This window comes from Schistocerca americana, chromosome 1 (assembly GCF_021461395.2).
Source record: "Schistocerca americana isolate TAMUIC-IGC-003095 chromosome 1, iqSchAmer2.1, whole genome shotgun sequence".
Classification (NCBI taxonomy): domain Eukaryota; kingdom Metazoa; phylum Arthropoda; class Insecta; order Orthoptera; family Acrididae; genus Schistocerca; species Schistocerca americana.
The window spans coordinates 992,030,033-992,042,578 of record NC_060119.1 but is presented as its reverse complement, the minus strand read 5'-3'; the positions used below and the strand labels follow the sequence as shown (position 1 = coordinate 992,042,578).

Sequence of the window (12,546 nt, the reverse complement as noted above, 5' to 3'; positions counted from 1 at the left end):
TCTAGAAAACATCACAATTGACCGAATGAAAGGAAACAATTTGCAAAATAAAACGGAGTTTGAGACATCTGTAAAACTTCAACCTAGGAAACAGCTCCTCACTGAAGTTTGTAGGAGAATTTAGGTTACAAAAAAATGTTGAACTGATTTGTTCGCCTTAACAGTCACTACCATCAGTTTTCTAGGCTCCCCTTCTTCTTATCTCTTCGGTGCTTTAAATGCATTTACAAATCAAATCTGTTACTTCGGACTATAGAGTAAGCTTTCCCTCTGATACAAGGTTGCCACTCAGACTCAGTATATCGAGACGATCGGTCGGCACCGCACATATCGAACTTACAGAATTTCCATTTTTGACTGTTCAGTTCTTTGCCTTTTTGTGTTTACTTTCCTGATAATCAAACATATTTCAAAGTTCTTTCTCTGGGAGAGGTCCGATGAGGGTTAATTAATAACGGGCTTGTATATGACCACAAAATAACTCATCATTAATAAACTTAGATAGTTGTCTCACAACCGCGTAATTTAAGTACTGTATTATTCACGATGAACAAGATTTCTCTCGTAAGACCACTTTATATGTCGAAAGCTAATGAAAACTAACTATGTTTCTAATTTCTCAAGTGTGTATTGTGTGAGCCAATGAGGTGTTACTCCGCTCCACAATGACATTTGTGTTGCTTTTGGTTGGATAAATCATCACCTTATTTTTAATTTGGCACATTAATTGGTAAAGAAGAAAAATATTTACTAATTTGACGTGATTGATTGTCTTGGGTTCGGACAGTTTTCTATAGTTCCGTATTACATTTAATTAAAATATTTCTTTTTGATATTATTGCTAGGAATAGTAACATTATTGTAATATTCTTCCAGGACGAGATGACACGAGAGCTGCAAGACTGCATTCTTCATCTCCGGCGATGAACAGGTTAGAATTAATTTGATAACTAAACGTAACAGGTAAACGTACTCCTTATGTTTGGTATCGTGAAATGACAGTATCTATTTTTGCAATGGAACTTGTGGTTTACCTGAATTGTGATTTGCAGAAATTATAGACTTAATATTCACTTGAAAGCTTATTAAAATATGGTAACACCTAATCATAACTGAATTGAACTATGAAGTGTTCCTGCTCTGTGCTGTTCTTACACAGTGTTGCTTCTACTAACCATTTGTACCGTAACACTGCTCTTGCACCGCTGCGTCATTACTTTAGTACTTCCTGGACGGCGTCGCAACGACGCCGTCGATCAGACGCGTCCGCTTTCATGTGTACGGAGCCCGTTAACACGCTAGTTGTTCGTCGTCTTCCGGTTGCGATATTGCTATGGTCCCAAGGTAAACACACAGTGTTTCGCAATCGGACGACCTTCACTTCCAGTCTTTGCGTCTCAGCAGCAACACCGAAGTTTATTTACTTCGGTGTACATATCATGCAGCCAGCATATACTGCACTAGCAATACGATTTATGAATGTTAGCATACTTCAGACATATAGTAACAGATATGAGTAGGTTATAATGTATTAAAACGTACTTGATTATTTGGTAAGTTCTGGTATTTTCTGATTCAAGAACAGTCGTGAATTTTGTAGGAAATGTGTATTTCACACTGAAGCGCCAAAGAAACTGGTGTAGGCATGCGTATTCAAATACAGGGATGTGTAAACAGGCAGAATACGACGCTGTGGTCGGTAACGCATATATAAGACAGCAAGTGTCTGGCACAGTTGTCAGATCTATTACTGCTGCTACAATGGCAGGTTATCAAGATTTTAGTGAGTTTGAACGTAACGTTATAAACGCCGGACGAGCGATGGGACACAGGATCTCCGAGGCAGCGATGACGTGGATATTTTCCAGTACGACTATTTCATGAGTGTACCGTGAATATTAGGAATCTGATAAAACATCAAATCTCCGACATCGCTGCGGCCGGAGAAATCCTGCAAGAACGGGGCCAACGACGACGGAAGAGAATCGTTCGGAATGACAGAAGTGCAATCCTTCCACAAATTTCTGCAGATTTCAGTGCTGGGACATCAAAAAGTGTCAGCGCCCGAACCATTCAACGTAACTTCATCGATATTTGCTTTGGGAGCCAAAAGCATACTCGTGCACCTTTGATGACTGCACGACACAAAGCTTTACGCCTCGCCTGGACCAGTCAACACCGACATTGGACTGTTGGTGACTGGAAATATGTTGCCTGGTCGGACGAGTCTCGTTTCAAATTGTATCGGACGGGTTTACATGTACGAGTATGGAGACAACATCATGAATCCATGGACACTGTATATCAACAGGGGACTGTTCAAACTGGTGGAGGCTCTATAATGGTGTGGGGCGTGTGCAGTTGAAGTGATATGGGACTCCTGATACGTCTAAATACGACTCTGACAGTTGGCAAGTACGTAAGTATCCTGCCTGATCACTTGAATCCATTCATGCCCATTGTGTATTCCAACGGACTTGGAAAATTTCGAGCAGGACAACGCGACACCCCACACGTCCAGAATTGCTACTGTGTGGCTCCAGGAATACATCTGAGTTTAGATACTTTCGCTGGCCACCAAACTCCTCAGACCGGAACATTATTGAGTGTATTTGGGATGCCTTACAGCTTGCTGTTCCGAAGAGATCTCCACCCTCCGTACTCTTAAGGATTTATGGAAAGCCCTGCAGGATTTATGGCGTCAGTTCCCTCCAGGACTACTTCAGATATTAGCAGTGTCCATAACAAGTCGTGTTGCGGCACCTCTGCGTAGTTGTGGGGCCCTACACGCTGTTAGGCAGGTGTATCAGATTCTTTGGCTCTTCAATGTACTTTTATCGGTTTCTTGTACAAAGGTACTGCTTTTTCCTACTTTGGTCGTACGATAAGAGCATAATTATTAACCTGTATCGCCATATGATGTCGAGTATCACGAACTATTTGTAAAATCTCTTACGTTACCTTATTCAACATCACTGGCGAAATTCCCATGAGACCATGATCTTGCGTAAGAAGGTGTGGAAATGGGTTCGATTGCCAGAATTCTCATTGTACCACTGGTAGCCCCTCTTTCAGTGCCCCTCTGTCCACTCTTTCTCCCATGCTCCCACACCGTCGCCTCAAGTTCAGGAATGTGGCGGGATACATTAAAATCGAAGTAAGTACTTCTCTTGCGTTTCTTGTTTTGTGTAGATCCATTTCCTATAGCAGTTGGAGGCCTTGCTGCTGTGAAATGAATGAAGAGATTCATCAAATTTCCATACTTGAACAGCTAAACAGCCCTCCGCACTATGTTCACAAAATGAATATTGGTCAGGTGTAGGGGACTGATGGAACACTTAACGAGTCAGACATGATCAATAACTTGTTCAGCCCCACTGGCTTGACCAATTGTAGGGCTTCAGTGATAACTACAGCTTCTGTGGTGGACACAGACGTGTTCTGGCTGAGTATGTACAACTTTTCTGCTTCGAGATCACAATAAAGGAAATCTCTACCGCCATACAATTGATCACTACAACTACACAACTGACTTGAATAAATTCATAATGTTAGAGGACTTACTGTCAGGCAGCATATTCTAAACATAGAATTTGAAGATGGACTGTCGTGTGTCTGAGGTCACCATCACGTATAGCACACCACAGATAGTAGAAGGTGGCTGGGTTTGCTGAACAAGAGGTCAGCATGTGGTGAAAAGATTAGGTGAAAGCAACAGCCATCTCTTGGGAATTCTCCACACTGATCGTCAACATTCCTAAATTTCAAATATTTAAAACGCTGCAGCAGACCTCGGTCTGTAATCCAAGGCGGTGTTGAAGCAGATCAGTATTTCAGATTTACCATCCACTGTGCCACGGCAAGTTACTCTTCCCATGAGGGCTTCATTAATAACGGGCTTATGTATGACCACAGAATAACTCTCACTTAACACAAATAAATACATTTCAGAATAGATTTGTACTTAACGTGCAGTTTATTTTTTAATTATTCGTATAGCTAGGTCCCCCCGTCGGGCAGACCGTTAGTCGGGTGCCGGTCTTTCAACTTGAAGCCACTTCGGCGACCTGCAGTCTATGAGGATGATGATGAGGACAGCACATCATCCACTTCCTGGGCGGAGAAAATTCCCCGACCTAGCCGGGAATCGAACCCGGGCCCAGAGGATTGACAATCTGTCACGCTGACCATTCAGCTATCGGGGGCGCACATCGTGCAGTAAAATATTCGAAAGTTTGTTATGCTCTTTGAATTACTTACTCATTCAATGGAGCAACAGTGTCGTCCTCCTATAAAAGTGTCTACTTCGTAATACTTTTAGAGCTTTTCTTTTCTGTTACGTTGCGACTTCTGGTTACACATCGAGTGTACTCCAATAGCCTGCATCTCGTGGTCGTGCGGTAGCGTTCTCGCTTCCCACGCCCGGGTTCCCCGGTTCGATTCCCGGCGGGGTCAGGGATTTTCTCTGCCTCGTGATGGCTGGGTGTTGTGTGATGTCCTTAGGTTAGCTAGGTTTAAGTAGTTCTAAGTTCTAGGGGACTGATGACCATAGATGTTAAGTCCCATAGTGCTCAGAGCCATTGGAACCATTTTTTTGTACTCCAATACGAAATTACTAAGATATATTAAAGTTTAACAGTTCCTGATCTACAGACAGCGCATTAAAACCCAGAAGTGGAGATCTAACGAAATTTTCATAGAATTCACACGCATTCAGGTGCACACAAAACTGAAATCAGAATGGTCATGAAGCACCCACCAACGACACTAATTATCTCGCACATTGATTTATTTATGTAGGAGTAGACTCAAATTGTCCATCATGCTCGGTGGAAACGCAGGCAAAGCTCTTAACGAGGACTGTGGAAGCTGGGAATTTTATCGAATGTGGACGAGCGATTATGGTCTCTGCTAGTAACCAGTATTAATCCTCTTACGTTGAGGTCTTTACATGTAAAAAATTCAAACGCACGCTGCGATTTTGACTATGGGCAACACTGGATAAGCTGATTTAGCGGAAGTAGGATTTAAATTTAAAATTACCGCATTAGAATGTTGCCAGTGACAGTTCATCAAAGTAGGTGTATTTCTAACCTGTTACTTCTGATTGGTAATGGATACTTACTCTTGTGTGACACAGAGTTATTTGGGTTTGGTTGACCTTGGTGTGTAGTATTAAATTTGATACTGAATTTTGTCGTGAGCTGCTGAGCTGAACATGTATGAGGGCCGTAATTATTAAGAATGCAAGGTGTCCAGATAGTAAAACTTTTCTTCGAAATTTTTTAGTATTATAATTTTGTGTTCACTTTATGGTCACGTAATACGGAAAAGAATGCAAACGTTATTTCAGAATGTGGACTGGGTAAAATTATTGAAGGGAGACAAATGATTTTGGAATTCCGTAGTAGGTTTCATAAGGCGATCACGTTGTTGTAAAATCTCAGGATAAGACGACCTACGTCAGAATGATTATAAAGCACGACATACATCATCTGAGTGTACATAATTACTAAATGTTTGAGAATGAAATTGTGAGCATCAAAGCATATGCATGTGCCGACCAAGGGCCGGAACATAAGTTATTAGCACGAGAAATCTATTAAAATTCAAGACGACATAAAGTTTTGAATATCTGTAATGTAACACAGAATAACACACAATGGAAACTTTCCAAACCGATTGTGGATGGTACAAATTAGTACTGAAATACACTCAGTAGATAATCAGTTAAAGAACGACTGAATTAAAGCAGGAGAAAATACTACAGGTGCAGCAAAAGGAGAGATATTAAATCAGTGAGTAAATTGGTGAACACTCCAACCCTGTCAGTGAGAGAATATCATGTAAGAAACTGAGATGCAAAGCTAGGAGGAAGGTTTCTTAAGAAAGAAATTAAATGGAAATGCAAACATACTAGCCTTAATATATGAGAAATATTTTAAAGATTGAGAAGCAAAAGATCGTAGGAAAAAGATTTGAGTACGTGTATATTTGGATTCTGTGATGTAAACTCTGTACGATTAAGAAATGTTCCAGAGTAGCATAGAAGAGAAAGGAGAAGGTAGTGGAGAAATAGGCCACACTTTATGTAGTCAGAGTTTGACAACACAATGAATGATTTGTTCTCATACAAGTTTACAGCCGTCGCTGGTACGCATTCGGAAATGCTGAAATTTATCAGATGTGTGTAAAATATAATTTTAGCTGACATCAGAAGCTGGAATATCTTGGAATGAATAGCCTATTTTTCACATAACGTAGCATGACGACAAACAAAGAGGAATGTGATACACAGCTGTGGAAGGATAAGATTCACTTGCTTATCACCAAATAAGGAAAAGTCACAGTGCTAGAATAAATGAAAGACTCCGCCGTTCTAAGAGATAGTAATACATTCAGTATCCAAATAAAGTATAAGATCAAAAACAGACTGGCTCAGCCGAAGAAACAACATTGAATAAAACTCTATACTTGCCTCCAATATTTCTTTTCAGGAAAAGGTTCCCGATATAGCAAGTCCGGATCTTAGAGTTGTATTGATATGAAATGAAGAAAAAATGTCAAATGGCTCTGAGTACTATGCGACTTAACATTTGAGGTCATCAGTCCCCTAGAACTTAGAACTACTTAAACCTAACTAACCTAAGGACATCACACACATCCATGCCCGAGGCAGGATTCAAACCTGCGACCGTAGCGGTCGCGCGGTTCCAGACCGAAGAGCCTAGAACCACTCGGTCGCCCCGGCCGGCTGAAATGAAGACCTTGGGAAATGGAGAGAATAATAAACTGGAAGCTTTTGAGCCGGCCGGTGTGGCCGTGCGGTTAAAGGCGCGTCAGTCTGGAACCGCGTGACCACTACGGTCGCAGGTTCGAATCCTGCCTCGGGCATGGATGTGTGTGATGTCCTTACTTTAGTTAGGTTTAATTAGTTCTAAGTTCTAGGCGACTGATGACCTCAGAAGTTAAGTCGCATAGTGCTCAGAGCCATTTGAACCATTTTTGAATTTTTGAAGCTTTTGAAATATAGTGCTACAGAAGAATTTCGCGTTTAGGTGGCCACGTAAGGTACTAAAGAAAGACAAGCTCAAAACAGTAACTAGGAATTCGGTTTATACGGAATTGAAAAGAAGGGAAAGTTTAGTAGGACGTATGCTACGGCATTGAGATAAGTTTACTAGGTGCTGTAAGCAGTAGTACTAGGACGAAGTATAGAATCAGACAAAGGCCAAAATATTCCAAACATTTTAAATGACTGTTGGGTGTAGTAGTTAGGTAGAGGCAGAAACTTAAAACGATACCTGACAGAAATGGTGTGCATTAAATCAATAGAAAAACTGACGACATACAAATCACACTTTCAAAATACATTCATTTTCAAGCCTTCACTGTTTGTCATCATAACTTAGCAGTGCTGCGTTTCTCACAATATTCCTCTAAATTCTCATTGTAGTACTTCTGAGAGTTTTATGCCGTCGCAGTTACTCTCTCTCAAGGAAACCGTGTATCTAGCACAAAGGGCGAGTAACGTGATTTTACTTTTTCTTATTCACCATTTTCTTGATCGCGTTTGGTGTATTTGCGATAATTAACCGATTTTACTATAACACGGATTTTATCATCATAAAACGTATCCTTTTTGCGAAAGTCAAAAGGTAAGTCGTCACATAGTAATCAACGTAGAAACTTAAAAATCATATAAAGGATGTAATTCTATCGAAGTCGATCACATGCTCCAATTTAATATTTACTAGCTTCATCGAGCACGAAGTTAATTTTAAATCATTATAACACGGAGCATTTAAGGTTTAGGGTTCGACGTTATCAGTATGGACAGATACAACAATATTGGTAAAAGTGCATCGAATGACACAGGCTGAGGCCTGCATACAATTTTCAGAGCCATCTGCCATGGTGCACAATACGTTTTTATATAAGACGTTGTTACCACTATGCTTTTAGGAATTATGTCCACACAAACATGATAGTTTTCTGGGTATAGTCGCTGATGAATACAACGCTTCGGCCACTGTTGCAGAGGCCTTCCTCAGGTTGACAGAGCCCAGTTTCATCAGTGATAGTTTATGTAAAATTTGACACGCACCCATACCTCGAAAGTTTCATGTTAATAGACTCTGGCAGTGGAAGACGACGCAGTGATGAGCCCAAAATACGACGGGGTAAATATCTGCTGACATGCCCAAGTTCTAAGCAGTTATGAAAACTGATCTGTATTTGACTGACTCGAACCATTTTTAATAACGAGCAACTTACGTATAATGAACTGCGGTCAGCATCAAAAATACTAGCCATATGGATATGAAAACGAAACTACAGCTTAAAATATACTCGTTAAAGAACAGTTATGAGACTACCACCGAACAGGTCCATAGTTACAGTCTATAATGTGCTGTAATTACCTTTGAGCGTGTTTTTGGGCGCCACACATGAGGTAAATGTTTGTACTTAAGGTAACCACATGACCCATGTAACTACTAACCGACTCTCCACAGGTGAAACTGTTCCTAAGTAGTTGTAATGTTGCCATTTTCTCATAGTCCCAAGCAGTGGAAAGATATCTGAAAACACGACAGTGTCTTACGACACAAGATTACAGTTCTATTTAATGATTACTCACGGTCCGAAACATTCTGATTATCATGGCGAGTACTCCTCAGTTACTTCATATCCAGCGGTGCTAATGAAGCAAGACCATACTTAATAAAGTTCAATTATTTTGAACAATTAGTTCAAGAGTCCACTAGAAGTGTGAATGAGTGCAAAAACATACTTGCCTCTTAGTAGCTAATAAACCTGACGAAAAAGAGAGCATCACGACAGATGCAGGTATTAATTATCGCAAGGTTGTTGCAGCTAGCTCACAGAAATAAGTGATCAAACAAATAACAAAGGAGTGTAATTTTTTTGCATTTAAAAATTTAATTTAATGCAGTCACCAGTTTCTTTCCTCAGTGGCAATTTTGGATGTTAAAGGAAACATTATGTAAGGCACTACACACATTTATTTGTTTATGATCCAACTACTTCCTTGAATGCCTAGTGGAATAATGTAACCGTGGCAATCCTCAATGGTTCTGCTTCCCATTTGCCGATAACACAACAGGTGGCCAGTACGTCTCGCTCAGAAATGTTGATCGTGAAGCTCGCCGTCATTTGATCTACGAATAGCTCACACAATGAAATTATTTTGTCATATTACAAAAATTAATGAAATGCTTTTTAAAAACGTACTGGGAGACATCACATCAATTCTGTTGTAACACTGCACTTCGAATAATCATTGCTATTAGCACTTTGCTGAGTTACAGTCCAGTATTTCATAGCTCTATATTTTATCGTGCTAAAGTTAGTTACTTATTTGTGAACTGAATTTACTTATGTGTGAATTTACCTTTTAAGTAAGGGTAATGTTTGCACATGCTGTCGTTTAGGTCCCCATCAGAAACAGCTGCACATGGAAGGTCCCAAGGCAAGAGAGGCCACTCGGAGTCTGTAACCTGAGAGAATAAGTATCCCGAAGAACATCGCATAGGATATGCGTATCTCAGCAACCTACGTGAACCGTGGCTGCGTCTTGTTTATTTCTGAAAACCCTCTTCAGCATCCCCTATCCCCTTACCTCCAATACAAAACTCACGTATCACAACAATATACCGTAGCGAGCTCGGTGTTTTTCTCAAAAACGCATAGACATATCACTCAAAATTTCACACAAAAGAGTCATTTTTATGTGTGTGATGTCTTCGATGTTGTCAACATAATGGTTAAAAACGCCATTGAAGTGAGTAGTTGCAGCTACAGAGTGCAGCAAAACCACGTACACAATTTTGTGCAGTTATCAAGGAGACAAAGATAACACTATTATTATGTGACGCAAATCAGGCAGGTGCTTATGCTCTATTTCCCTTCGGCCAACGTTTGCAGTTGTTATGACTGTTTCATGTGCTACATGTTGAGACTGGAATTTTATAAACAGCAGAGTTACATCCTACATCTAGGAAGGGTTCACGACTTTTGTTAAATAATTAAATGTTTAATTTTTGGTACAGGCTAGTATTGCACTATTGATTTATTTAGTCGTAATGATCACAAAGTTACTCGACGAGACAACTTCGGCGTTTTTGAGGCTATCAAGTGTACCTCCGCTCATGGTATTACAGGTATAGTATTATTTCTTACATTTACATTGGTTTTTATCACTAAGTATGGTACATTGTGCTCACGTCTTGGCTGATATGATGCGGTCCATTTTACATCTTTGAGTGTAAGTATCATCTGTCTGTCTGTTATCTTACGATCACGTTATTTTTATTTGTGTAACCACGTTAAAACTACTTTTGACAGCTCCGAGTCCAGCGATGCTATATGCTTACAACGGAAATCAAATTTCGCGGAAAATCAGTGACTACGTTTAATTTCCAGAAACAGTACCTTATAATTTTACGTACATGATAAATGGCCTATTGTTTTTTTTGTCGTGATAGTTTATTCTTTTTCTTTTATAATATGAATATCAATAAGATATTTCTCTTCTGGGTATTTATATGTGTAAGTGTAAATTTCCGTTTTCTCCCAAAATACCCACGTGACATCATTTACGAAGAAACAGATCTTACACGTAAATAATACCTGGAAAATTTTATTGACCATAAAACTAAAAGGATAAATTATCACAACAAACACAAACATAAAACATTTATTGTTTACATAAAACCCAAAAATATTTTCTCTGAGAATGAAATGATCGTATGGCATTTTTTATTTTTTTTATTTTTATTTATTTATTTTTGCTGAAGACGCTGCCTACACAAGGGAATGACTATTCAGCAGCCACAACAGACGTGTCTGGGAGTTGGAAGATCCAAAAGCAGCTAGTACGTTCCACCACCAATGTTCCACCATCAACAGAGATTTATCCTAAAGATGCGGGCTGGTATAATTCACAGCCATGTTATCAGACCGTATCTTCTGCTTGACACGCTGAGTGTGGAGAAAATTATCATATCTTACTCCGCGAAGTAATACCAGAAATGTTGGAGAATGTACCGCTAGCAGTTACGGAACGATTATGGTTCCAGCGTGACGGGATGCCACAGCACTTTGCAGTTGACTTCAGAGAACATTTAGACAACGATTCCCCGATTGCTGGATTGGGAGATATGTGCCAACACGTTCACTCACCCTTATTCCTACGGATTTCGTTTTGTAGGAGGGAGATGAGGGTTTCGTTGTGGGAGACACCGACGGACTTTACAGAACAGCTGGTTGCCCTTTTGGCTAAAGCTGCAGCCATTATTAGTGAAACGCCTGGTTGTTTCGATCGTGTTACACAATCATTAGCATGCAGACGCCAGTTGTGCATTAATTCAAACGGGCCATTTTAGCAACATCTCTAAAACAAAATTCATCACTCAGTAGTATGATCAGCGTCTCTTAACGTCACTAGTGTCAAAAGTTTCATGATTTCTTTTTTATTATACGCTGTATAAATGTCACGTGCACAGTTCGTTATAAGAGAGATGAGTGGCTAACCATTACTTATGAACAGGGTTCTGAGAAAGAGTAGTGTACTTGTAAACCAGAGCGCGTGTATAACGCTTCTTCGGCGGCCGGAGTGGCCGAGGGGTTCTAGGCGCTTCGGTCTGGAACCGCGCGACCGCTAAGGTCACAGGTTCTAATCCTGCGTCGGGCATGGATGTGTGTGATGTCCTTATGTTAGTTAGGTTTAAGTAGTTCTAAGTCCTAGGGGACTGATGATCTCAGATGTTAAGTCCCATTGTGCTCAGAGTCATTTGAACCATAACGCTTCTTCTTTTTTTTCTGCACTTCAAGGCTTAGAAACTTGTGTCTGTTCGGTCTTCACATTCTACTGCGACCTCATCTGGATCTTTGTAGGCCCCTTCTTCCTCTTGGCTGGTACAGCATAGACAACTTGAGATTTTCTGTGCGCTTATTCTTTGGAGGTGACTTTTGTATAATCTTATCATTAATATTATAATATTCCTAAAATCTTCATTCCTTGTACGGTCTCCACTGCCAACACCTTTCTCTCTTCTAAGAAGTCTCACTTCTCCTGCTTGTATTTTGCTTTTATCGCTGTCTTTGTGGATCCATGACTCACTTCCATATAGCTATTAAGGTGTAGCAATTGTTTTATAATATTTTAATTTTGCTTACTTCTGTATTCTGTTCTAGAATGTTTTTATAAGCATTTCCCATATATATATATTTTTTACAACATGCTCCATTACACACTACTGCCAATGTTTTGTATATATGTATGTGTGTGTTGTATGGTGATGATACTGAGAGAAAGGAGGGGGTGAAACAGGGTACCTGCAGGCAGCTGACTCCTTATGAATAACTCCAAGGGTTCCGCCAAGTTAACGTCCCCATCCGACGGACTGATCACTAACAACAGTTTCACCTGCCCTCACTTCATGACTGAGGACAGGTCTGGTGTTTGAATCAGGACGTTGGCACAAAGTCAAGTGATCAGGAACATTACACCACCACCTCTCA

General features: G+C 40.2%; 1 long non-coding RNA gene across 1 annotated transcript in view; it reads left to right on the top strand.

Annotated features, from left to right (window-relative positions):
- The window catches only part of LOC124548601, a 538,899-nt gene extending 537,968 nt beyond the window's left edge, over positions 1-931 (top strand). Inside the window, exon 3 of the long non-coding RNA XR_006967709.1 lies at positions 877-931. This is a non-coding gene — a long non-coding RNA (uncharacterized LOC124548601). The remainder of the gene's footprint in view (positions 1-876) is intronic.
- Positions 932-12,546: the final 11,615 nt, after the last annotated feature.